Below are 27,573 nucleotides of genomic sequence, written 5' to 3' on the forward strand. Positions count from 1 at the left end.
AAGTTGATCAATATGGAATAGGTAAATTATGGTTCATACAATGAAATACGATGTAGATGTCCCTTAAGAATGGGACAACTGTCTATAAACTAGGGAAAGAATGTTAAATATTTCTAAGTGGAAAAAAAGCAAGGTGTAGAACAACATTTAATGTGGGAAAATACTATATACATATATATGTATAGTTTCCCATTGTGGAAACACTCCTTTTCTTATACATGTATGGAATTTTCAGCAAAGATATGGATGTTAGATGGGTGTTAGGGGTACTATTATGGCATTGTATGGCTTATTATATTATACTGATAGAAATGTTACTCTACTACCGTTCCTGTGAAGGCCTCCACTTAGTAAAGAATTTGCATTCCAGAACTTCTAGTAATTACAGGTTAGTAATTACATATTTGTACTAGGTTGTAGGGAAGAATTATATGTTTTTAAATTTTTTGGGGCACCTGGGTGGCTCAGTCGGTTAAGCGACCGGCTTTGGCTCAGGTCATGATCTCACAGTTCGTGGGTTCGAGCCCCGCGTCGGGCCCTGTGCTGATAGCTGGCTTGAAGCCTGGAGCCTGCTTCGGATTCTGTGTCTCCCTCTCTCTCTGACCCTCCCCTGCTCACGCTGTCTCTCTCTGTCTCTCAAAAAAAAAAAAAAAAAAAAGACATAAAATTTTTAACAGTACTTCAAAAGATTATGTATAATGTAGAAGTGCAAAATACCTCAAGATTAGTAATGTCAAGGTTAGTAGTTAAAAGTAATAACCCAAATAAGAGAAAAAGCCCTATGAATAAGTGTTATCTTTTTGGTGGCACCTATCCCTCCTTTCTGCAGAAAAGCCAATTTAGTTGTTTTGCCATGTCAACTTAATTTTGAGGATGATGTGTTTGGTTCTCTTGCTAGTATCATATTCTAGGACACAGTATTTCTATTCTGTTAAGTTTTTGATATTTATGTGATTTAACTTGTTGGATATAGTTGGCATGGTTATATATGCAACACTGTCTACCACTGCTTTGCTGACAAGATTATTAAAAACTGAAAACTGGTGAAAAAACATTGAAACAAAAAATATTGTAACAGGTTGGCAAACAGTAAGACAGGAAATGTTTAAACTACTGTTTAATATGTTCTCAGTCATTCACATTTGCAGGAAACTACTTTCAGTTTGAGTTGAGAAATAAAATGTGCTAATAGAAACATATTACCTATGGAAATATAATATATATGATAATCATTCATTCATTCAATAAATATTTAGTGACCTCTGTGTGTCAAATACTATTTTAGACATTGGAGATACTGTAGAAGAAAAACAATGCCTTTCCTCCTAGAGCTTTTTACAAAAACAATTCATAATATTGACAATGGGTTTAAATAGAAAAACAAGCTTTTTATTAAATAGTTTCTCAAAAGTTATGAGTTCACATTGCAGAGGTTTGTGGAAGGAGATAGATTACCACCATTTAGAAAACAAAGTATTAAGTATACTTTCAGAGTAGACTGAGTTTATTTTAGTAAACACTTTAGAGATTATCTTATCTGAAGACACATCTGTCAAAATCATCTCAGTAAGCCTCTTGTATTCACTCTAAAATAGAGTGAGACACTGTCACTGGGATGTCAAGACATGCAAAACATGAAGTCTTATTACAGACGGGGACAAGGCAACGATAGCTTGAAGAAAACAGGGATGTATTAGATGTATCACAGGCAAATTAAAAACTCTTGCCTGCTTTAGGAAAAAGAAAAACTAACATTTTCATATAGGTACACCACTTAATTCTTAACTTCTGGACTGAATTGATTTGTCAGTTTATTTAAAAATTTTTTGAAGTTTAGTTTTGAGAGAGCGTGAGGAGGGGACGAGGAGGAGCAGAGAGAAAGGGGGACAGAGGATCTGAAGCAAGCTCTGCATTGACAGCGAAGAGCTGGATGTAGGGCTCTTTGACCATTAAGATCATGACATGAGCCAAAGTCGACTGCTCAACCGACTGAGCCACCCAGGCCATCGCAGTTTTATTTTAAATTTTAATAAAATAATGGCAGAAGCTTGTCTTGGCCAACCATGCTGAAAACCTTGTTCTATTTAATTGTATACACCTATCAATCCATCTCATATATATAAAGATGAATCATCATAATGACATATTAAGTTCTGCCATTCTTTTAAAAACATTTTTTAGTGTTAATTTTTTATTTTTGAGAGAGAGGGTGGGGGGAGGGGCAGAGAAAGAGGAAGACACAGAAACCGAACAGGCTCCGGAAATCACGAATGGTGAAATCATGACTTGAGCCGAAGTCTGATGCTTAACTGTCTGAGCCATCCAGGTGCCCTAATGGTACCATCAGTAGTTGGGCCTTCCCTGTTCTCCTGATTCTGTTAACGTATGTTTTATCTTCTCTCCATCACCCACAGTTTCATTTCTGATAAGGCACTTAGCTTATTCTTGAGCCCCTTATTAAGTGATTAGAAGTTGTCCCTAAGAATTTTTTCTGAAGAGTAAAATGTTGAACTTTATTCTTGAATTTAATATACTAGTCATAACTACAAAGAGTTGTTAGGTTATGGTAAAGTTAGAATTAATTTGGGCTGCTTTGAAAATATATCTAAAATCAAGAGCCCAAAATAACATAAAATGGTCATGGGAAAGGGGCTAGAGAAAGAATATATGGCTTAGGGAATCATAAGCTATTTCTAATTTGTCTTACATATTGTTTATATATGACAAACTTCAGTTTTGCTTTATAAGTCTTTGCACTGGTTCTCTATCACTAATAATAAAAATGGTCACATCACCAGAAACCTTGTTGGGATGACAAAATATTTGATTAGAGCACTCCAAATCTACCATATTCTGTTATTTTTCCTTCATGCAGAGGAAGTTGATTCTCTTAACAGCAAGTTTAGCCATACAGAAGAGCCACGATGGGGAACTTTTTAAAAATAAATTTAGGAAATTTTATTATTTTCCTAGAGCCAAAGAACTCATGGAAGAGAACTATGTGACATGAAACTTAGTATTTCAAGCAAAGTTCAAGAAATAGTTAACATGAAAACTCATAACTAAAAATACTTAGATTTCTGGAACACCAATGACCTAGTAAAAGCCATCATTACATACCAGCTTTGCCACAAAACTACACTTCAAGAATTATGAGGCCTTCCAGGCACCTGAGTGGCTCAGTTGGCTAAACATTCAATTCTTGATTTCACCCCAGGTCATGATCTCACAGTTTATGAGTCTGAGTCTCCCATCAGCCCAGAGCCCACTTAGGATTCTCTCTCTCCCTCTCCCTCTGCTCCTCCCTGGTTCATGCTTGTGCATGCTCTCTCTCTCAAAATAAATAAATAAATACACTTAAAAAAATCATAAGGCCTTCTATCAGACCTATTAGAGATAAAAATATATAAAAATTTCACAAAAAACTCATTATATCATAACTATTAAGCTTAGAAAATGCCTTAATATTTATCTAAGCTATGAGAGAGACCCAACTACAAAAATCTTTTAAAGGATAAAAAGTTAACACCTTACATGGCACAGAATAAAAGAGCAACAACATGCAGCAAAACAAATAGGACTTTGCTCCCCAAACTAAAATGTGCCTAAGACGTGTCTAATTATACAGAATTTTTAGGTAGGCAGCATTCTGTACCTTTAAATTTCACATCAACACCTCAAATCCAGAAATTACTGTTTTAAATTTTTTTTAATGTTTTATTTATTTTTGATACAGAGAGAGACAGAGCATGAGAGGGGGAGGGGCAGAGAGAGAGGGAGACACAGAATCTGAAGCAGGCTCCAGGCTCTGAGCTAGCTGTCAGCACAGAGCCTGATGCGGGGCTCGAACCCACGAATGTGAGATCTGACCTGAGCTGAAGTCGGAGGCTCAACCAACTGAGCCACCCAGGCACCCCTAGAAATTACTGTTTTAAAGTGGTTTTTGCTCACTTTTTTACTCAGTGGAGTAGAACACACCCAAAACCAAGCATTTCTATTTCATGTTACTCTCCATTATTTCTCACTCTGGTAAGCATTTGAATTTCTTAGGATTCCCAGCTTGGAAGCCAAATAGGAGTGGTTTGTCTTATTCTCTTTATGATAAGAGACCCCAAGAAAGTCAGGCTGCAATATCTGAGCTTCCATGATATCTTTTAAGACAAGGACTAGGATTGTGCTTCATACTGATCATTATATTCCCCCAGAGTACTGGACATCTAATGGTCTCAACTGAACTGAACTGAAAAATTTAGAATGCTATAGTCTCAGTGAACAGGCACTTGGAAAAATAAGAATTATAGTCTATTCAAAGATGGATGATACTTTATGTAAAGAGTCTGAAATAAGTGATTTAAGCTAAAGACTACAGAAAAAAAATTCTATAGTATTTTTCTATTACAAGTTTACTTGGGTAATCACATTAACAAATGAGATGAAAATATTCGATGTGTATAGGAATACCAACTAGTTGAAAGTTACAGAAAATTACAATTTAATCAGAGTAAAATGGCCCAGTCAAAATTGGAATATAGTATATAATTTGCTAATAAAAATGCAATGCTACAAGAATGCTTAGTAATTAAAGAAATGTTAAGGGAATACAAGTTCAGAATGAACTTTACATGACTAAAATTGACATTAAATCTTGACTTACCTTCACAATTTAGGAGTCATAAAAAGATAGAAGTTATCAGACCAGGCATATAAGTCAGATGTAACTAGGACAGAAACAAAGAAAAAAAAGTTACCAGTTCTGGATAACCTGATCTGAAGTTATAGGTTCACTCAATTTGGCTTAATTAAATGGTTTAAGGATTGAGTGTGGTCCAGAAGATGTGGTATATCCAAAAGACATATTACTGTTTTAAATGCTATTTTGAAAGCGCAGATTGACATTTTAGGTTTCCTTACACATGCTTAAAATGGAATAGTATATCAGAAAATCAGTTAAAGACGTAGAATAATTTGGGATTTCTGTCTGATGAAAGTGGCTGTTTTCCACAGCAAGTAGTGACTAGGTAAACAGAGCAAGAGACTTTGACATTCTAAATAGGAATCCTACAAAACAAGGTTTAGCTCCTAGAAAACCAAAATACTTGCTTTCAATTAAATTCCACCCCTGACCCCTTTGGTAATTTTTTAAATTGCTGGCTAAAATATTTTAAATACCTGTTTGAATTTTTTGGGCTAACACTTTTTTTCAGAAGCAAACTTGATTTAGGGTAAGAAGGAGAAAGCCACAGGCCTCTCGGAACCTTCATTTCTGCTTAACAGTGCTTTTCTATCAAAAACAAGTATTCATATAAGGAATCTCAATTATCCAAACCTATTTTTGGCCATCTTCTGGAATTTCTTGTTATATCTCCTTTGAAATGCCACAGTTGCACATTTGGAAGACTTGTCTTCCTGGTTTTCAAATTTTTGTTTATTATTATAGCTCTTCAGCCAGAATGCCAGGTCTTTGTGCTGTACTGTTTCTTGAAACTGGAGACCAGCACATTTCCCACAATTCAATTACTTGCCTTTCCATTTGAGAAATTAAAGCCATGTCAGTTTTATAAAGTTTTAACTGCCTGAATCATGTTAACTTTAAGTTCTCAATTTCATTTCCTCAATATGGAGAAAGATCTTTGTTTTATTAATAGACATGAAGTTAAGAATATTAACACATATTACTGAGTCTCATAACTAATAAAAGCATAGGGATTTTCTTACAAGCATAAGCTTGGGATGTGACATTCTAAGGAAAATAGAGAGGGTTTTTTATCTTGGAAATGTTTATTTAAGTTTATAGACCTAATCAAATAATTTATATAAATGTATGCTACAAATTTCTTTTTAAAAGAAAGTCTATTGTCCTTAATACTTTTGGTTAGCTTGTCTACTCTATTAGCTTTATGAGGATAATTGACAGATTTACCTCTCTAGCCTGACTTTTACATAGAATTCTCCTCCTGTATATTCAGTGATCTTTAAAGGATTTCAAATGGAATGCCTAGATATCCTAAATGCAGCATTACAAAAATAGGACACAACATCTTTCTTTCTCACGCTAGCTTCTCTTAACCGTACTCTTTCAGCGATACCACTGTTTTCTTCCAGTACAGAAGATATGTAATTTTTGACACCTCCCTTTTTATCCAACTCATCATGATGTTTTACGATTTTTTTTGAAATATCTTCCACTTATGATTTCATCTCCATTCTCAATGCTATTATTCTGTTCAGGTTTTCTTTACTCCTTGATTACTGTAATAAGTCACAGGCCCAGTTTCTTTCCCACCAGACTTTGTATCTTAGAATCCTTCTCTCTACAGTCTCTCTCTCTAGAAGTATCTATCTATCTATCTATCTATATATCTCAATATAGTCTCTCTCTATATATATATAAATTGCTAGATTTAATTTCCAAAAACTCCATTATTTTGTCATCTTCCATTATTTTGTTTCAAGAGGCTACATGGCCTCCCTATTCCATACTATATCAAGACTAAAGTTCTCTGAGGCACCTGGATGGCTCAGTTGGTTATGCATCTGTGCTGATAGCTCAGAGCCTGGAGCCTGCTTCAGATTCTGTGTCTCTGTCTCTTGGCCCTGCCCGCGCTCATACTCTGTCTCTCTCTCTGAAAAAATAAGCATTAAGGGATGCCTGGGTGGATCAGTCGGTTAGGCATCCGACTTCGGCTCAGGTCATGATCTCACGGTTCGTGGGTTTGAGTCCCACATTGGACTCTGTGCTGATAGCTAGCTCACCTGCCTAGGATTCTGTGTCTCCCTCTCTCTCTGACCCTCCCCTGCTGGCGCTGTCTCTGTCTCTCAAAAATAAATTTAAAAAACATATCTTTAAAAAAAATTAAAAAAAAAAAAAGACTAAAGTTCTCAAGTTTGTTTTCCAGGCAAAGGCCCAATTACTTAGTTTTAACCCAGTTATCCAAATTCATGTACCCTTTGCCTCAGGTCTTAAGGCAAAGGCCCCAAGTTTACTTTGTGGGGAATACTGTTTTACTTTGCCTTAAATTCTTATTCCCAAGCTAGGAAAGTCCACTGTTTAACAGTTCAGTGCATCTTAATTTACAGCATACAGGTTACAAATTACAAAATGAAGACCTTTTTTTTTTTATTGAGTCAGCAGAGACAAATGTCTAATTCCCTTGTAATTCCTCAAAATTACTTACAGTTTTGTGATGAGAGGATCATCTTGTGTGGCATTTATTGCACTTTACTAGAGTGAACCGTTGTCAGGCACTCTGCTCTACATGTGCAAAGCCTGTTTTTTGCTTCCAGTCTCAGTTCTTTCTCCACATGACCCATGTACAGATGGAATAGTCAGTTCTCACCTTTTGGAGGAGAGGCAGTAGTGGTATCAAAATACATGCCTAGGAAACAGGTCATATAGCAAATCAGTCAAGAGGGGAAACTGCTTTGCTATACAAACCATTATTTAATTGCTGGTTGAAATCCTGTCTTTTGGTTAAATGTTAAATATAACAAGTCAACCATCCTCAAAGCCAATCAAACCCAATAGCAACAACAGATGTTTTTTAAAAATGTAATTTATATACAGGTTTTGAAAACAAACATAACTGTCATATAGATTTTATAAGAAAGCTCTAAGGGTACATAAAATAAATCCTTATGACTTAAATGTCCTAGTAGAAAACAAATGCTACATATTTGTGCCACAATTTTGTTTTCTTAGATTTCTAAAAGCTTTCTCTGGGGTGCCTGGCCGGCTCAGTCGGTAGAGCATGTGATTCTTGATCTTGGGGTCTCAGTTCAAGTGCCACAATGGGTGTAGAGCTTACTTAAAATCTCTTTGGTGTGACTTGCATAGTCTCTAATACAATAGTCCAAGAAAATTAATGAGAAAGCCAATTTCATTCAATAAGGTAGCTCTAGTAAGCAGAGGGATTCAGAAGCATACCATTAACTTTATTAAAAAAAATTTTAAAGTTTATTCATTTTGAGAGAGACAGAGAGCAAGCAGTGGAGGGGCAGAGAGAGAAAGGGAGAGAGAATCCCAAGCAGGCTTGAACTGTCAGCATGGAGCCCACTATGGGGCTCAAACCCATGAAATGCGAGATCATAGACCTGAGTGGAAACCAAGGGTCAGAGATACTTAACCGACTGAGCCACCACATGCCCCAGAAGCATACGGTTAACTTTATAGAGATATAAAGAACTGCAGCAATGCTCAATACATTTGGGTTTTTTTTTTTATGATTACAGTAATGGTGTTTCTTGAAAATATTTTTTTTAACTCAAGTACTTTTCATTCTATCATCTTCCATCTCCTCAGAGACACACAAAGGGTGACAAAAAACAGTTAAACTATACTTTATTGAAAAGCTTTAGATAATCAGTTAGATTACTAATGGCCCTCCCAAAGGGATACTGAAATTTCACAGGCCTTCTAACTGTTCATAAACCTACCCACAGATTAAAAATTTTTTTTAAAAAGGACATTTTAAGATAAGTAAGACTTGAGACATGAATGTTAATAGGTAGTACAGAATCAGAGAAGCCCTATAAAAGTAGTAAAATGTGGAGAAATTTTTAAATTACCAGAAAAGAGCCTGGGCAATTCTGTATTTATTAGCTGGTATTCAGCCTTTCCAGAATAAATTTATCATAAAGATATTATTGCTGATTTTTAGCAATCAATTGCCATTTAATTGCCAAGCACTCATTCTGTTAAGCTTGCAGAGTATACAATAAAGAGCTAAGATAATCTCTGTCCATAAGGCAGGGTATATTAATTGTTCTCTTAAGTCATGTATATGAGCTCAAAAGAGAGAAATGGCATTTTTGGTTGAGAAGGAAAAATGAACTGGGAAAATTTAATGCAAGGGGCAGATAGCCGAGGAAGATTTAGACAGGTGAAGATGATGGAAAGGACATTCTAAGAGTAAATAACTAGAGCTAAGGCTTAGATGCAAATTAGAAAGGGGTTTGGAAAAGGAGTACTTCTATTTGGTTTAACATTACTTTAGTATTAATTCACCATCATTCCCATAGTGTTAAGATCAATTTTATGTAGAGCAAAAAATTTGCATGATAGAATTTTGGCTATACAATCAATCCTTTCCTCTCAAAATTTCTCACTTGAGGGGTGCCTGCGTGTGGCTCAGTCAGTAAACATCTGACACTTGGTTTCAGCTCAGGTTATGATCTCTGAGAGTCTCAGTGCCCCTTGGGCTCTGCACTGAGTGTGGAGCCTGCTTGGGATTCTGTCTCCCTCTCTCTGCCCCTCCCCTGCTCTTTCTCTTTCTAAATAAATAAATAAATAAATATTTTTAAAAAAATGTCAAGTCTGAGCAAGTACAGCAACTTTTATATGCTATAAAGTAAACAGTGCTAGGTTCAGTGTTGAGAACATCATATATATAATTCAATTCTGATAACAATGTAAAAACACAAATGAAATTACTAAAAAAAGATTTCTCACTTGCTTTGCTTAGCTAAAATCCACAGACTCCCTAATATATTTAGGGTAATAAACTTGTCTGATAAAATCCTAGATTCCCTTCCAACTGTGTATTCTTATTTTTTTCCCCTTTAACCCTTTTTTGGCTCTCAAAATGTTGCAGGCAATCCAAATCTTCATTTTCTTCTATTAGAAATTGGGGTCCCTTAAGCAAAGGAAAGCAATCTCAAATATGGTTACACTATTTTCCCTATTCCTCAATATCAAATATCTGTTTTCAATCTAGTGTGTTTTACTCCTTCCTTTGAAGATGATGCTTTGATTCCTGTTTCCTGGATGTGAAAGCTTTCAATTTATTTCATTGAATTAATTCTACCTATTCTTTAAGCTCAGCTCACCTTCCACCTCCTCTAAGAATTCTTCTTTGGTAAGTCTAAGTCCACATCTTCTTTGAGCTTCCACTAAACTTCAATTCCACAAGACAGAATTTCCTCTCCACTATTTTCTAGTTGTTGTTTTTTTAAATTAAAAAAAATTCTTTTAAATTTATTTTCAAGAGACAGTGCGAGCCAGGGAGAGTCAGAAAGAGAGGGAGATACAGAATATGAAGCAGGCTCCAGGCTCTGAGCTAGCTGTCAGCACAGAGCCCGACGTGGGACTCGAACCCACGAACTGTGAGATCATGTTCTGAGCTGAAGCTGGACGCTTAACCTACTGAGCCACTCAGGTGCCCCTTTAGTTGTTTTTTTTATATTTTAGTATAATATTTCTACCTAGGTTAAAAGTTCTTTGCTGACAGTCACCATCTTTTTTGGACTATAGTAAGTACCAGGCATAGAATAGGCTCCTAAAGCTCACTGGAAAAATGCAAATGAAACTTAAAAAAAGATTTTCTTAAAGTAAACTGTACTCCACACATGGGGCTTTAACTCACGACTCTGAGATCAACTATACTGAGAAAGCCAAACACTCCAAATTAAAAAAATTTTTTAAAGTTTTTTAATAGTCATTTTTGATGACATAATATTATATTCACTCTCATTTATAGAATTTGAGGCCTCAAATTATAACCTATTCAGATTTCACACTATTCAAAATAGACTTGCAACTGAATAAACAGTCCTACTCTATCACATGTACATATAACATAATCATAATCAAAACCATTGGCAATTTTTGATAATCTAATAAATAAGTAGCCTTGCTTACAACCAAAAGATTATAACCAAAAGTTTTGTAATTCAAATTCTTTATAGAGTGGACATCTTTAAGTGTATTATCAAACCATGTATACAATAAAGTTCAGCTTGAAATAAAATGATATTTTTCTTAAAGAAAATTGGAATCCTTCAAATCAAATCCTTATTCTGAATTAGTCTCTTGTACTCTACCTTAAGAAAAAAAGTTGTAATCAAATACCCTCTGAATTATATGGCTTAAAACATTTTTGTTTTCAAATTAAATTTAAATTAACACATAATTCTTCAAACTTCCATACCTATAATTACATATTACCTTACACTACTTGATAGGAAGATTCTTTACTCATAAAATTTGGTGATATCTAGCACACTTTAATATATTGAAATTCTGTAATTTTTATGTTTTAATATTTAAAGAAAAGATTAGGATTACTATAAGCTTGTTAACTAAATCATCTAATATGCCATATTGTCCAATTAACTTAATTAAATGCTTTATGTGATAAACTTATAAAACCTTTCTTTATTTATTGGGAAGGGGCAGCGAGAGACCCCAGGCAGGCTCTCATGACTATGAGATCATGACCTAAGCCAAAATCAAGTCAGATGGTTAACTGACTGAGTTGTCTAGGGATCCCCCAAATTTATTACTTTCCCCGAATTTTATTATTTTAAATTTACAAGTGCCTCTCTTCTAGGTTCCTGTGGGGTTTTCTTTCTTTTCTCTTTTTTCTTTCTTTCTTTGACTGCGTCTTATGCTATAGTCAAGGTGTTGGTATGACAAAGGGCAAGAAAAACACATCTTTTTTTTCCTATAATGGCAGTTAAACATATAATTTCTAAAATTCTAAGGTAATATTAAAGTCTTCCATAAATCTACAAGATTATTTAACTTTTTTTCCTTTGCTTTTGTAATATGTCAGTATAAAGAATACTTTGCAGGGTGCCTGGGTGGCTCAGTCAGTTCAACCTCTGACTTTGGCCCAGGTCATGATCTTGTGGTTTCTGAGTTCAAGCCTCACATTGGGCTCTCTCCTGTCAGCACAGAACCAGCTTCAGATCCTCTTCCTCTCTCTCTGCCCTTCCTTTGCTCACATGTGTGCTCTCTCTCTCAAAAACAAATAGGCATTAAAAAAAAAAAGTACTTGCAAAATGGATATATTGGAAGCTGACTTTGTTTAGGGTTTTAAAAATTTAGGACAAGACAGAGCCAAATTCAATCTCTTAAATTTTAAACTAAGTTTTGGCGAGAGAGAGAGAGAGAGAGAGAGCGAGAGAGCGAGTGAGCAACTTGCTTAAGGTCACACAACTAACCAGTAGCACAGCCAATTTTAAGAATTTGAATATCACCACACTTAGTTTCTCTGACATAGGTACAGTTTAAGCTTCGGTTCTGGGCATTCCTCTGGTAAAGTAACCAAAATACCTAAACACTTCTTTAGCCTAATATGCACAAATATGAATTACACTGCATTATAAGTTTTGTTCAGCTTCATTTCATGGTCATCTATAGCAGTGGGAAATCTTTAGCTTCTCTTACATGCTCAACGGTTATTTTAATAAAATGGCATCTTGATGACATTGAAGAGAATGGTATCAGAGGCAAGTACCTCTGAACAAAGTAACTTGGTAGATGAACGAATAGCCATACACACATTACTGAATGAGAATAAAGTGATGGAAGTCTCATTGTCTGAGACCTTAAAAAAGGACAAAGTCACAGAAAATAACATAGATTTGTGTGTCTAGAATCATTCAATTAATCTAATGAACATTTTTACTTCTAATTTTTATTACCTGATTTTCTGCATTATTCCTAAATCTGTATGAATTTTTTTAAGTTTATTTGAGAGAGAGCGAACATGTGTTTGAGCATGCACAGCAAGGGAGGGACAGAAAGAGGGAGAAAGAATCCCTAGCAGGCTCCTTGCTGCCAGCCCTGGATTGACATAGGGCTCAATCCCTTGAACTGTGAGATTAAGACCCAAGCCGAAATCAAGAGTCAGATGCTCAACTAAATGCATCACCCAGGTACCTTTGAATACTTGAGTGAATACTAGTTATTTCTTTAGGGATGCTTATATTATTTTCCATAGGAGCAAGTAACAGAACCAAAAACATAGTCTGAAAAATTAATCAAAAATATTAATTTTTCTATTTCTGAGAACTTTTATCTTTTCAATCATGAGAAATTTAATACAAAAATAATGACTACTAAAAGGAAACACTTTGTAAATACAGAGAAGGTTCTAAAATTATAAGATTTGCTGATAACAGAATTCTAAAAATTCTGACTTACTTTTTAAAATCCCCATGTTAAACAAATCAGATTTATTCATTCAACTTTAATTTTAACGGTTACTGAGTATCTACCATGTGAAATATGTTTTCAGTTTAATTTTAATGTTGTCCTTACATGTATAAGGAAATTACTTGAAATAACATCAGATACCACAAATTGTAAAACTATACATTCTGCACATGTATAAATTAAAATCATGAAAATGTAAACAGCACTTCATATAAAAAGATTATATGAAGATAGGAAGTGAAATAATATGAAAAGTAAACTTAGCCAGAAAAAGTAATTTCCAACCACTTTAGACCTCTCCATGGCTAATAATTGCAGTGGTCACTCTTATCACTGATTTCACTTTCCATGGTTTCAGTTACCTGCTATCAACAATAGTATGGAAGCAGATGACCTCCTTCTGATGAATAGTCAGAAGGTCTATAATAGCCTACTGCTACGTCACAATGCCTACAACATTTACCCCACTTCATCTCACAAAACAGCGATTTTATCATATCATATTATCACAAGAAAGTTGAGTATAGTACAAGGTATTTGGAGAGCACATTCACATAGCTTTTATTATAGTATATTGTTATAATAGTTCAATTTTATTATTAGCTATTATAAATCTTACTGTGCTTAATTTACAAATTAAACTTTACCATAGGCATGTATGTATAGCTATAACATAGTATATACAGGGTTCAGTACTACCTGCAGTTTCAGACATCCAGTGAAGATCTTGGAACATATTGACTATTGTATGGACGCATTTTGAAGATGAGGTTCTTACACTTCCTTTCACAGGTCTCTGAATAATTCTATCGAGCATTTATCTACCTAAAACTGTTAACATTGTGTCATGCCTTGATATCAGAATCCTACTGTAATGCAATGCTATCTTAGGCTTTTTCTTGTCTAAAAATGAGGAGGATATGGAATATTCTGTGGCAGTGAAAGGCTAATTTTAGAAAAGTTATTAAAAATAAAAACTAATTTTCAGGTGCCAAAGTGACTCAGTTAAGCAATTGACTCGATTTTGGCTCAGGTCATAATCTCATGGTTCCTAAGACTGAGCCCTGCACTAGGCTCTATGCTGACAGTGTGGAGCCTGTTTGGGATTCTCTTGTCTCTCTGCCCCTACCCCACTCATGCTTTCTCTCTCTCAAAGAAAAAAATCAATATTAAAAAAAAACCCCAAATTAGAGTAGCAAATGTCAGGTAAATTATCAATCGTTAACCATAAAACACCCAAATATTTGACAAGGTAGGGTATGGCTTGTTTGGGAGGACTTAACTATAAAGAGCAACAGAGGCTAGCTTCCATCCTACATACAGGTAGCAGGGTATTAAGAGCTTCAGTTACTTTGGGAATATACTTGGGTCCCCTCCCCTCCCCCCAAAAAAAGTAGAGCCCAGAACCTAGATTTCCCGATGCAGAACAAAGCATCTGAATATCCTAGGTTTAGGCAGACAGGATTCAGAGGCTGGATACTGTGGGTTTAGGCATGCAGGGTTTGGGAACTCAGCAAGAACATAAATGGAATGCTAGGTAAAGGAGTCACACCCAGATCAGGGAAAGATACAAATGAAAAAAGCATCTATTTGTTGATGAGGTAGAAACAAAGAAGTAGTTACAAAGACTGTTTTGGTTGGATTCTTACATACAAGCTTGTACGAATGAATTCATTGGCCTACGCAAGGTTGACTTGGATTTTAAAGCTGTCTTAAGCAATCAACAACTATAGGGTCAAACACATGATAAAGTGGAAAAAACAGCCATTAAATAATTTTAATACCTTTTAAAGTACCTAATACTTTTAAAACCCTGAATCTTGAGATGGTAGAAAAGCTAACTGAAATTCCCAACCTCCAAAGTGCTTTTTTGTAAAATTTAAGAACATCTGGGAATCCATTTCAGCCTGCCAGAGACTTACAAAGTTTTTCTTATCTGTGTTACCTAGGGGATAAAATATACTGTGTGAAACTCTTTATTCCTAACTAGTACATCACCTCAAAGAGGAAATCCTCTCACATATAAAACTATATTACTTGGCACACACTATTTCACGTTTCTAATTTCTCTTTCCTTCTAATCCTTTGGTGAAATTGTGATAGTGATGATCTAGAAATAGATTTGACCTAACTGAGCCTGGGAGAATCCCACTGAGAAGTTAAGATATAATTTCTGGCTATATGACTAGTGAGTTGTCTTGAGTAGCTATATTAATATTGGTATCAATAGATCATGTGATAAAGGAACATACTACTTCGTACTATGTGAGGTCATCAGCTCTACTTACTACATTAGTCATAATAAATGAGCAGTTAAGATAGAGACTCTGGTCTCAAGCCTATTAGGCTCAGAGATCAACAGCAAGGAAATGAGGAGGAAAATAATCACAGTACAATGTAACATAAATAATAATGTAATACTGTAAGGATGATAGTAAATTATCTGTGTTTGTGGACAGCCTGAGACAAGGTTGCCCTTCTGAGGTAATACCTGAGAACATTTCTAAATGCTGAATAAAGATTTGCTATACTGCCTGGAATTGCTCTAAGAAGACAGAATGTTTATTATTAAGCCCTGCCAGAAGTCTAATTCTTTAAATTGATATGAACTACTAAGAAAATGGGATGTCTGATAGTTTAGGAATAGTATCCAAAACAAATCACAATCTGTACTGTATAGTTTGTGTGCAGTCTGTTATAAAAGGTCTATTTTTCTTGGATTTTCATGAGCTTTTAAAGAGACACAGTATGATCAAGTAGGAAGACAATGATGTTTGATGCTTTAATGCTTTAAAAACAATACAACCAATTACTGATTGTGTAGACTTACTCTGGACAGCTGGGTGGGGGCACTTTTCTCAGGGAAGGACTATGCTATCACAATGAAGATGACTCAATTCATAGATCTGAATGTATATCTATGGACCATACAAACATAAAGACATGGACACATAAACACATCCATGACAAATTTTACCAAAACACACTTCTACAAGGTCTCCTTGTGGTGGGACAATAGTACCAACATGGAATATTTGAGAAGATAATTTGTGTTTGGTAGAATACTTCCACATATAAACCTACCTTTAAGGTATCAGTATTATTTTTAGCAGTTTCAGGCTTAGTATTTGTCTCCTCTACCTCTTTTTAGTTATAGGACAGAGGCTATAAATATTACTAACAGCATGGTATCTGAAAACCACCTGGGCTTGAATAGTGATTCCCCACCTCCCCCCCAGCCCCGGCACTTAATAGTTATGTGACATTGGGAATACGATTTCCCCTGACCCCACTTCTTCCCCTATAACAAAGGGATAATGATAAACCTCCCTCACAGGGTGATTATGGGACTTAAATGGTTTATTAAATGTCAAAGATTCTAGCAAAGGACAATGAATTAGGAGTTATTTCTATCACTAAAAGCACCTAAAGCTTGAGTGGTTTCTATATGCGCTTAAAAGAAAACCCTAGTAGATACTAAAATACTTTGATTGATTTAGGTTATTTTCACTAAAATAACTACTCAAACAATAAAAAAAAAAATTACGGGCTTATTTCTAAGAGGGGCAGACAAACCTAAAAAAAACGTGCCACGGCTGATGTTATTATATTTACTTTTATCTACTATCCATAACCTCATCTAATTTGGAAGAGAACCAGAGTAGTTTGAAAAAGAACTTAGCTGTAAAAGCTAAGAAGCCTGCCTTAGAAGATGTCATAAAAATTTGCTTAGCCAAGCCATAACATTGTCTCAACAATGATTTGGCCTCAAAAGAACTGGCAAAGATACTATAGAAGTATCATTTCCTACATATTTGATGCCAGAATCAACCACACCCCATTGCCAATTTCAGAGTGATATTGATCCCCTTGGGAACACTCCGTTTAATAAGTAACTGAGCACTTACTATGTGCCTAGCAAGATAGGAAAGGCTCTAATTGAAGCTGGATTGCCCTATACTTAATTACAGAAAAAATTCCAAGAGTGGTAACTCCAAGCCCAAGCATTGTCCTACAGTCTTAACATTCAAGCACCACAGAATATAAACATCAAAGAATGCTATAACTGAAATATCAAATCAAAACTATAGGATTAAAAATTTCTATAAAATTGATTCCTTCCTGTTAGTTTATCTAACATTTTCAACTTTACTCTCCTTTTAAGTCTTAAAAGGATAATGAAAAGTTAGACTCATTTCTACTCTGGATTTGTCAAGAAGCCTTCAAAAATTAAACCTTCTTGAAAACAAATGCCAACTTATGAAAGCTTTTAAAATTTAATATGTTCCAACTCTCCAGTATTTAATGAAAATAAGTTAACATTTTATTCCATAGTTCTCAGACAAGTGACATGTTTCTGGAAACCTTGATCTTGAACTTCTTAGAGCACCTTCCTTAGATACTGTCAGGTCTGTTAAAACAATCATTATCATTATCAGTAAATACTGCCCAAAAGCAAAACAAAAATCCATGTTTCCCTGTAATTTCCTTTAGTCAAAAGTTGTCCTGTTAGCACAAATGGTCTTATATTTTAAAGACAAGGATTTAAGATGATGTGTACACATGTTCTTCATTTCAAACAGTATCTTTAAATTTTACCAACTACCCCATCTCCATTTCATCACTTTTGAGGTCCTTGGTAAAGAAGTCCACTTCCATAATGAACACATTCAAAGTCGGTAGAAAGCCCTTGTTTTAAGGGGCTGTATTTGCATCCCTGAAAGTTGATCTCCCTGGTTTTCCCCTCCAGTGCAAAACAAAATGTACAAGCCTCAACATTGTTGTCTTCTCTTTTTCAAGGAGGCTCCTTAATACCTTCAATCATTCCTTATGACATATGAATACCTCATATAAAAGTTCTCTGAATGCACTCCAGTTGGTTCACATCCATACTCTACATGTGTCCTCACATGAGCCACACACACCAAGACTTCCAATTGACAATGGTTTGGGGAACAAGTGTTTATTATCATGTAATAGGTTGACCTAAACAAATGGATTTTCATGCTAGTTTTGAAAATTGTTCAAACTTTACCTAAATTTCAAATTAAATTATCCAACTTGGCTATCCAGAAACCAAGACCACCTGGTATTGAAAAAAAAAAAGTACACCGAAGGAATTCTCTTTTTTGGGTGTATGTGTGTGTGGCGGGGATTTAGTTTCTTAATCAATATGGGAAATACAGTAAAACCATTACCAACTTTTCCTGAAGAGTGTAACTATGTAGAACTTTCTAAAACAAGTCATCAATTTTCAAAGGTCCAAATACCTTGAGTTTTAGAGGTAATCACATCTAACAATCACTAATTTAAAAAACAGTATAATAGCTTACCTATTATGGACAAGAGGCTTTATACTCTTGGGTGTTTTTTCTATTTTTCCAAAGGATGCAGTAAGCCACTAAAATGCAGACCCCAGTGGCACAACAGAGGGTCTGACTTGAAATCTGCAGAATAGGCCTGTTTTGGTGAAAAACAGGTATATTTGGGAGTTTTAGATTCTCCCCAAATATATTTTCCTTATCCTATTAGCCAACTTGTTTTCAGGTTCTCAACCTGCTTTTTAAAATTAAACTACTAGAGTTTTAGTTAAATTATAAAATATTTGCATGTGAGAAAACCAAGTTGAGACACACCATATTTTGCCTACCTTCTACATGGGTCACCGTAACAGAAAGGTCATAAGATGATTCATACATTTGTGTCATGTTTACATTTTGATAACTTTAGCCATGTTTTGCACTGAAATGCCCATATTAATGTTTTTTGAATATCAAACATGAATTCCACAATTTTAGAATACCAGGTTTTTTATAAATTTGATGTGGTTATGGGGATATAAAAGAAACACATTCGTAACTTAGTACACTAGCCTTAGATTTCTCTTTGAGCATTTCTTGAGTCAGTATACATATTTCAGTAGTTATTTTTCTTTCTTGCTAAAAAACCTTCAATGACTTCCCTTGCCTCAGAATGATTCTCACATGATGGAAAAGTACCCCTGGGGCTGGCATGTAGGTGTGGTAGAGAAAGCCACAGGATCAACATGATGCATTTTCCCAGAAGCTCAGATTTACTAATCTCGAGAAAAACAGTTCCTAAAAAATGTAAGCATTTTTACAGCAAAATACTATGCAACAAATTATAAAGATAATAGTTTAAGGTATAGTTTTGATAAATGCAAAAAAATTTTTTTCTTAGCCAGAAGCATATTCCCTCTCTCTTCTCTAGAGGGAGATGCTCTAGATTCCTATGACATAGTTATGAATTGGATGATGAAATAAAATTTGCTAATCCAACTATGCAAATAGAAGGGAATAGTATAAGGCTAATAATTGTTGCTACTAGATAGTAAAAATATGATGTTGAAATAGAATGTTTTGCCTTTTCCAAGAGTTTCTATGCCTATATCCTTTTATGCTTTTTATGCTAGGAGAAATTAAATCTTTTTAAGTAAAATTTTTCTCTATTTAAAAGTTTTATTTACTTTCTAAAAGTTTATTTTTGAGAGAGAGAGAGAGAGAGAGAATATGAGTGGGGGGAGGGGCAGAGAGAAAGGGAGACACAGAATCTGAAGCAGGCTCCAGGCTCCACGCTGTTAGCACAGAGCCTGACACATGGCTAGAACACACAGTCTCCTAATGTCAGATTATGACCTGAGCTGAAGTCAGGAGGCTTAACTGACAGCCACCCAGTTGCACCACCCACCCCCCAAATTTTAAAAGTAAGCTCTACATCCAAAGTGGGGCTTGAACTAATGACCCCAAGAACAAGAGTCACATGTTGTACCTACTGATCCAGCCAGATGCCCCAAAAGGAAAATTCTTAATTTTTTGATCTGAAAGTCAGTTTCGTTGCTGTCAAGTGTTTGTGACTATAAAATAAACTGGACTTATTTTTCTTTTCATAGTGTATTAATAATAGTTTCAAAATTAAAAGATTTATTACTTTTAATACTTACCTTTTGAAGTTTTGAAACCACTCAACAATGAATTCAAGAAGTGATTTTTTGATTCCTTTCAACACTCCTTTGAGAACACAGAGTACTCACCTACAGCTGACTTTTAAATTATCTGACTTTTGAAATTACCTGTTCAGTTTTTCCCTGATAGTTAATTCTTATCCCTTTTAAAGTTTCTGAACCCAGTGGAATTTCCAAGAGGGGTTATGATTAAGTGGTGTTAAGTCTGCTTCAAATAATTATCTTTATTTTTTAAGGATTCTCTCTCTCCTTTTCAAAATCAAATTTTATTTTCCGTGAGTCATAAAAATCATGCTTATTTATAATCAAGAAAATACAATCTACCTCCCTCACCCTAATAAGATTTGTCTCACACCAGTAGTAAACCAGTGATAACAGGTTAGTAAATGTATTCTTCAAGGAGTCTGTTCATACTGACATTTCTTTATCATGAACAATTTTCTAGCTGATTAAATACTCATTATATTATTTTAAGTAGCTGCACAGTATTCCACTTGGCATGTTATTTAATCAGCCTTTTATTACTGGACATTTTAAAAACTCTTCCAAATTTTTATTACTATAAACAACACTATAATAAACACATGTATTACTTAAGAGAATGTATTTGTTTTTACAATATTGAAAAGTTAAAATAATTTATATCCCCTTAAACATGTTAAAATCCTAGAAATATATATGGATGGTCCATACTCAATTTTATGTGGAAGCAGGAAATGGAAGTAGAGAAGGCCAAAAGGAAGGAGGGACCGAGAAGAGATTTTCATACAACTGAAGAAAAAAATCAACCATATCACTCATCAGCACAAAATTAATATTTAAGCTTTGGGGCCTGATATTTAGGATTATGTTTTCAAGTTCTGGATGTCTTACTCCACTTGCTTTTCATTTTGTTTATAAAATTTTAAATTTTTATTCATATGGCTAATACATTTAATAGGGTAATATGTATTAATAAATGAGGCACAATTAATGATGAAGTATTATGTCCCTCAGGTGTATTAAGTTAGAGAAAAAGGCTAGTAAGAACTACAGATATAAACTGTTCATACTACAAGAAAGAGGGATACTACCACATGGTTAAAGTCAGGAAACATTTACCACAAACAAGAGGTCTGGCTCATTTTTAGCCATGTACAAGGGATTAGTCGGGGGAGAACTAGGGTGGTGAAACGGCATAAATAAAGGCAAACAGAAAAATGGATGGGTCAAGACTAGTTCACTTGAAGAAAAGTTGGGGCAAGACATGAGGCAAAAGCTAAGGAGTTCAAATTTTACCCTATAAACAAAAGCAGTGTTTTAGGGAAGATTGTGGGATCTATACCATAGCAAATTAAACAATTATAGGCAAAGAACTCCTCAGCTAAGATGCTACAGAACAAGCGAGAAATAATGAAATACTTAATTATGACATCAGTTTCAGAATGGAGTCAACTGGGGGTGATTTGTTTGGGTAAATGACAAACATGAGTAAGTTTTGTGTCTCCTGAAGCTGTTAGCTTTGACAAGCTAAACTGATCAAGTTGAAAACAACTTTAGAGCCATCAAAGCACAATTTATAAAAATCTGATCACTCATTTTGTTTATATTCTGTTTATTATTTTGAGAAAGAGAGACAGAATATGAGTAGGGGAGGGGCAGAGAGAGGGAGACAGAACCAGAAGCATGATCCAGGCTCTGAGCTCTCAGCACAGAGCCCAACGTGGGGCTCAAACTCACAAACTGTGAGATCATGATCTGAGCCAAAGTCAAAGGCTTAACTGCTTAACCAACTGAGCCACCCAGGTTTATATTCTAAATAGTGTCTGATGAAGGTTCTAACTTTGAGTCAGATTTATAAAAATAACTGTTCTACCTACAAAGGTCAAATAGGTTGAGACACATACTGCTGTCAAGGTTCTCTTAAGGAAGTATGAAAAATTAAATCTGTAGATCAAGCTAAAAGCTGAAAATAGCCATAAGACTCTATAGACTCTAGCCCCTATAGACTCTTCGATCTCATGAATTTTGAGTCCCCCTCTTGTATATTTAATCATAGCCACCCAGACCTCCTCCTGTTTCTTGTATATACCAAAAATGATTTGAAGATCTTTGTAGTTGTTATTTCCTCTGCTTGAAAGGCTCTCTTCCCAGATACCTAATAAATTTGCTCATCGTTTTAAAAATCTTTGTCTAAATAGTTATTTCTGTGAAGCATTTTCTCACTACGTACTTAAAAACATCCCTCTCCTATCTTCCAAACACCTTTATTCCATGCTTCCCACCTCCTTTGCATTATTTTTCTACAAAGACTTTATTACCATCTGACACATCATATATAGTATCAGTTTTTTCGTCCAGTCTATTATCCACATCTCACTCTCAAGACCGTAAACTCTATGAGGACAGAAATTTATCTGTTTTGTTCTGGTAGGCCTCAGCATTTGAATAGAATAAATTTGTACCTCTCTTTATAAATGTTTCAAATCTATTTTTAACACAAACATCTGCATTTTCACACTGTCACAAAACACATACGTGAAAATATAAACAAACTTATATAAAAGTCTACATTAACTATGTTAAAATTTATAAATTCTCTTAAGAAATCATGTACTAAAACTTTCTTGACTTACAAAATAGGACAATAAATACCCTTCTTCATTGCTTCCTTCATGCTAAAATGACATTTTTATAACTGATGACATAGAAACTTAAAAAAAAATCCTGTAATTTACTATCATATGCAATTAGTCCAAAAAGAAAAAAGTTTCAGTGCTACAATAAAAACTTATATCCCTGAAATGCTATAATAAGCATTCCTGAAAATTAGAAAATAATGAGATATGGAAATTAGCAAACTCTGGGTGATTCAGAATTTCGATCACTTCCTAAGATATTCCTTAATAGAATAATCCATGGTAAATGGTTAAATTATAAAAGAAAGATACATAGAATATCTCTGAGTAACAAGTTAATCAAACTAAGTAGCATTTTGTATAAAAAAGTAGCTAAAAATTTCTCAAACAAAATCTAACCCTAAGGCATATGATAAATACAAACAATAACAACATTTCCCAGGCAGTTTATATTTCTTCAAAACACAAAAGTTAAATTGCAAGTATAAAATAAATATCAGAATATTCAAAGTTCCACAGAATTAAGGGAGACCTGTAATCCTCAGATGCTAATTTAAGTATATTATTCATAAAGTTTTTACATGAATTCAATGTATTAGTAATCAAGAAATAGACCCAAATATAAATTATAAATGTTGAATTTAATTTCAGTAAAATAAAGACAAAATAAAAAGCAACTAACTTGTCACCTCACACAGTAACTTTAACATAAGAGGTTTAAACTTATTTGTCAATATTTTTCCTCCATTGTATATAGCTTAAAAAAAAAGACATGAAATCTATGAGATATATTTATAAATAAATAAGGCAAGAACATATACTCCCACATTTCTGGTGAGTTAATCTGCAAAAAGGAGCTCAAGCCATTAAGAAGACAGAACTTGTAAGAAATCTGTTGATAACATGTAAGAAAATAAAAAAATTTAGTTGGAAATGATGATGGTCTCATTTCTTCTCCTAGCTATGTAAATAACATATCTAGGGGCGCCTGGGTGGCTCAGTCGGTTAAGGCTCTGGCTTCGGCCCAGGTCAGATCTCACGTACATGGGTTCGAGCCCCGAACCGGGCTCTGTACTGACAGCTAGCTCAGAGCCTGGAGCCTGCTTCCAGTTCTGTGTCTCCTTCTCTCTCTGCCCCTCCCCCTCTCATGCTCTGTCTCTGTATCAAAAATAAATAAAACATTAAAAAAAATAACATATCTAAATACTTACTAGAGCCAAATCTATCTCAAAAGTTTGGAACATTAATTTTTCTCCTTTTTGTTAATGAGACACAATACTGAGAATAAAACTTTTTTGATGAATAAGGGATAGTAAAATATCCACCTGTAAAAGGAAAAAGAATTGATTTAGAATGTCAACTTCTAAATAAATAAATCATTAACTTAGAGATCACAGTTTTATGCAAGCTAATCCAATATGGCTAACTTAGGCATGTATCCGTAGACACTTAGTGGCCTAAAAACAACATGTAATTCTCTAACAACCAAAAGGACATATAATTGACTCAAGAAAATCTTCCCTGTTGAGTACAGAATTAAGTCTAAGGCCAAATTTTCCTATTTACTATTGCATATCAATGTGTGATCTTAAGAGATCTGCATTTAAATACAGGATGTGAACTGAGTTATTCAATTATTAAAATATTCTTCTTGCTACCTTCTGGATACTTGCCTGAGTCCTCTGGATTAGCTCCAAACAAACTCAACCCATATTCCAAGTAACAAATTTAAGATGCTCAATATTGAAATTATTTGGCATCAACTTAAAAAAAACCCCTCAAATTTCAAGCCTTGAAAAAGATGATTTTTTTTCTTCAAAGATGATGGAAAAATGAAAACACACATCCATATATACTTACTTTTTCTTTGTAAAAATAGACAAATTAAGGTTAACATTAAAAGGCATAACTTTTATTTTACTATTTGCTCTTTATGTGTTCAAAACTACATGGGACTGTATTAACTCATATAAATACAATTTCCAGTTCTGCTGAATTACCTAAATGTGTGTGTTTCATTCGGTATCATCAACAGGCTATTTCCTCTTAAGTAAGAGACTGGAAAGAAACTGAATCCTGTTATGATAAACTTCATTATAACAGTTTTTCTATGGTTTCTCACTTAACCAATATTTTAATTTTTCTTTAATTCATTCTCAGGATTAAAACAAGAAAAATTTTCATTTAGCAAGTAATAGCCCCAAGTGTTCCTTCTTCACATTTGGAGGACCTAGATATAAAGATTCACCTAATACATGTAAAATCCAGTTTTTCTCTCATTTAGAAGGCAGATTAGACTAAACATAATACATTTAGAAAAACAGAAAAAAGGTATCTAATTCCTGAGTTATTCTGGAAAATAGTGGACAAACTTTGTAATTCATTTAATAAATATTTCTAAGAATCTAGATGTTAAATCCTGGAATACTTTCAGTGGAATCAAAAATTATATTTGTTACAGTTTTTCATAAAATAGTTGAAATGAAATAAAGGAAAAAAGTTTAAGAGATTGATGAATGATTTTTCAAAGCACCAAGGCAAAATTACTTAATTTTACTTAATATAAAAGCAGGCATTTAATTCTAGCTACCATATATATGTATATTGCTTCCCAATTTGGGGAAAAAAGTTTTGCTGGGGAAAACCTATTCTTAAAAATGAAAGCTTTACCTTACATATTATTTTTACCTTCACATTAGACTTTAAAAAGATCCTTGAATACAATTCCTTATATTACATCTGAAATACTTTCAGGGTTTCTAAAAGACAGTAATGAATAGAAATTATTAATAACTGCTTTTATATTGTAGATTTTCTGCCTAGCTACAACTGAAAAGGGTAAAATACTCCTTGTAGAAAAGAAGACCAAAGGTGTGGTGCACTACACAAACACACCTATCTTGTCCTGCACATTATTAGTTTTTAGTTTAATGACTTAACAAGAAGAAAGAGAAGGTAAACATTTTCCTTCGTATTTTAAATTAAAATTTTCAACTGTTGCATCTATAAATAACCATAATAATAATTTTTTCTTTTACTCTAAAGTTAAAAATTGGATATAAAAAAGCAAACAAGGCCTTCACATTTTCAACCTGTCAGAAATCTTCAACTAAGGATTTAATAAAAACAAGATAAAACAATGATAGTGTAAAGTCAGATGGCATAAGATTAAGATCCTAATCTGTCATGTGGGGCAAATTACCTAATTTAAATTTGTTTCCTGAGCTACTCAACAAATAGGCTGGTCGTCTGTAAGGTCTTTCCTACCTTTGAACTTAAGATTAAGAGCATTCTGAGACACAGTATTTCAGAAATTTAATTCACAGGTTTTGAAACTTCTCCTTTCCCTTATAAGGAAATATTTAGAAACATTACTAAAAATTGTCCTGTAAGTTCTGTTCAGAATGTATATTTTATAATGCACACTTATCTGTGAAATAAGCAAAGATCTTTAACTTCATTTTACTGGAAAAAAAAGGAAAAATGAATATTTAAAAATTTCAGTATTTACAATGAATATAAACATGAATGAATATTTGGTCCTGTATCAACTCTTTCAATAAACTTTTTTAAAAAATAGTTTATTGTGAAATTGGTTTCCATATAACACCCAGTGCTCTTTCCCACAAGTGCCCTCCTCCATCACCACCACCTCTTTTCCCCCTTCCCTTCCCCCTTCAACACTCAGTTCATTTTCAGTATTCAATAGTCTCTCAAAGTTTTGCGTCCCTCTCTCTCCCCAACTCTCTTTCCCCTTTCCCCTCCCCCTGGTTCTCCATTAGGTCTCTCCTGTTTTCCTGTTCGACCTACAAGTGCAAACATATGGTTTCTGTCCTTCTCCGCCTGACTTATTTCGCTTAGCATGACACCCTCAAGGTCCATCCACCTTGCTACAAATGGCCATATGTCATTCATACTGCCGTATAATACTCCATTGTATGTATATACCACATCTTCTTGATCCACTCATCAGGTGATGGACATTCAGGCTCTTTCCATGATTTGGCTATTGTTGACAGTGCTGCTATGAACATTGGGGTACATGTGCCCCTATGCATCAGCACTTCTATATCCCTTCTTTCAATAAACTCTTGATGGTATTCAACACAATTATAAAATTGCAGTTACATATATTACTTTTTAAAGATTTTATTTTTAAGTAATCTTTATACCCAATGTGGGACTCAAACTTACAGTTCCAAGATCAAGTATTACATGCTCTACCAACTGAGCCAGCCAGGCACTCCACAACTATGTAATACAAATACATCTGAAAAGTTAGTACTCATTTTTATAGAATGATACTAAACATAACAAGATTATCAATAATACTGAAAATACATTATCAATAAAACTGAAGATATACCAGTAATATTAATACATATGAAGACATATTAAAATATAAAACATTAGACTGTAGAGCATGGCCAGCCTTACTTCAGCAGCACAGTTAATACTGGAGATAATTTTAGAATCTTAACGCCAATATTTACGTGCTGCTAAGGCACTGCTGACATCACTATCATAAGAGCTATGAATAAAAAGAAATATATTTTCTTCAGAAGATCAGATCCTTGTATTTTTGAGGCAGCACAATATGGCCTGCACCTTTTCAAAATCCACAAACCATTATGTGCTGCTACTTTACTCCAAGGTTTTTTTTTTAAGCACACATTAGCACCTGAAGATACAAAAAATTTTTTCTTTTAGAAGAGAATTTAAAGATTATTTAAAGATTATAACAAAGTATGCATAATTAATTATTTCTCAGAAGCTTTTAAGTAGCATAGTAAAATTTATTTCTACAACAAATGTTTAAGGAAAGCCTACTACGTGCCAAGCACATTGCTATAGGTTAGGAACACAAAGATGTGTAATATGAGGAAAAGCAAAGCATTCCTTCTTGTTAATTTAATGAGTCAATACAGTTAAATATTTAATCAAAATTTTGAATGTATTAAATATATAAAACTTATTTTTTCTTTATAAACACAAAGTGAATTTACAAAATTTGGTCTTTACCTTGGTAAAAA

The 27,573-nt window shown here is 34.2% G+C and overlaps 1 long non-coding RNA gene across 1 annotated transcript in view; it reads right to left on the reverse strand.

The window, feature by feature from the left end:
* LOC115289528 overlaps nt 1-25,544 on the reverse strand; it is a 60,361-nt gene extending 34,817 nt beyond the window's left edge. The window contains exons 1-4 of the long non-coding RNA XR_003907663.1: nt 24,541-25,544; nt 23,752-23,865; nt 7,176-7,376; nt 4,655-4,718 (exon numbers count right to left, since the gene is read on the reverse strand). This is a non-coding gene — a long non-coding RNA (uncharacterized LOC115289528). The remainder of the gene's footprint in view (nt 1-4,654; nt 4,719-7,175; nt 7,377-23,751; nt 23,866-24,540) is intronic.
* Nucleotides 25,545-27,573: the final 2,029 nt, after the last annotated feature.

This window comes from Suricata suricatta, chromosome 4 (assembly GCF_006229205.1).
Source record: "Suricata suricatta isolate VVHF042 chromosome 4, meerkat_22Aug2017_6uvM2_HiC, whole genome shotgun sequence".
Lineage (NCBI taxonomy): Eukaryota > Metazoa > Chordata > Mammalia > Carnivora > Herpestidae > Suricata > Suricata suricatta.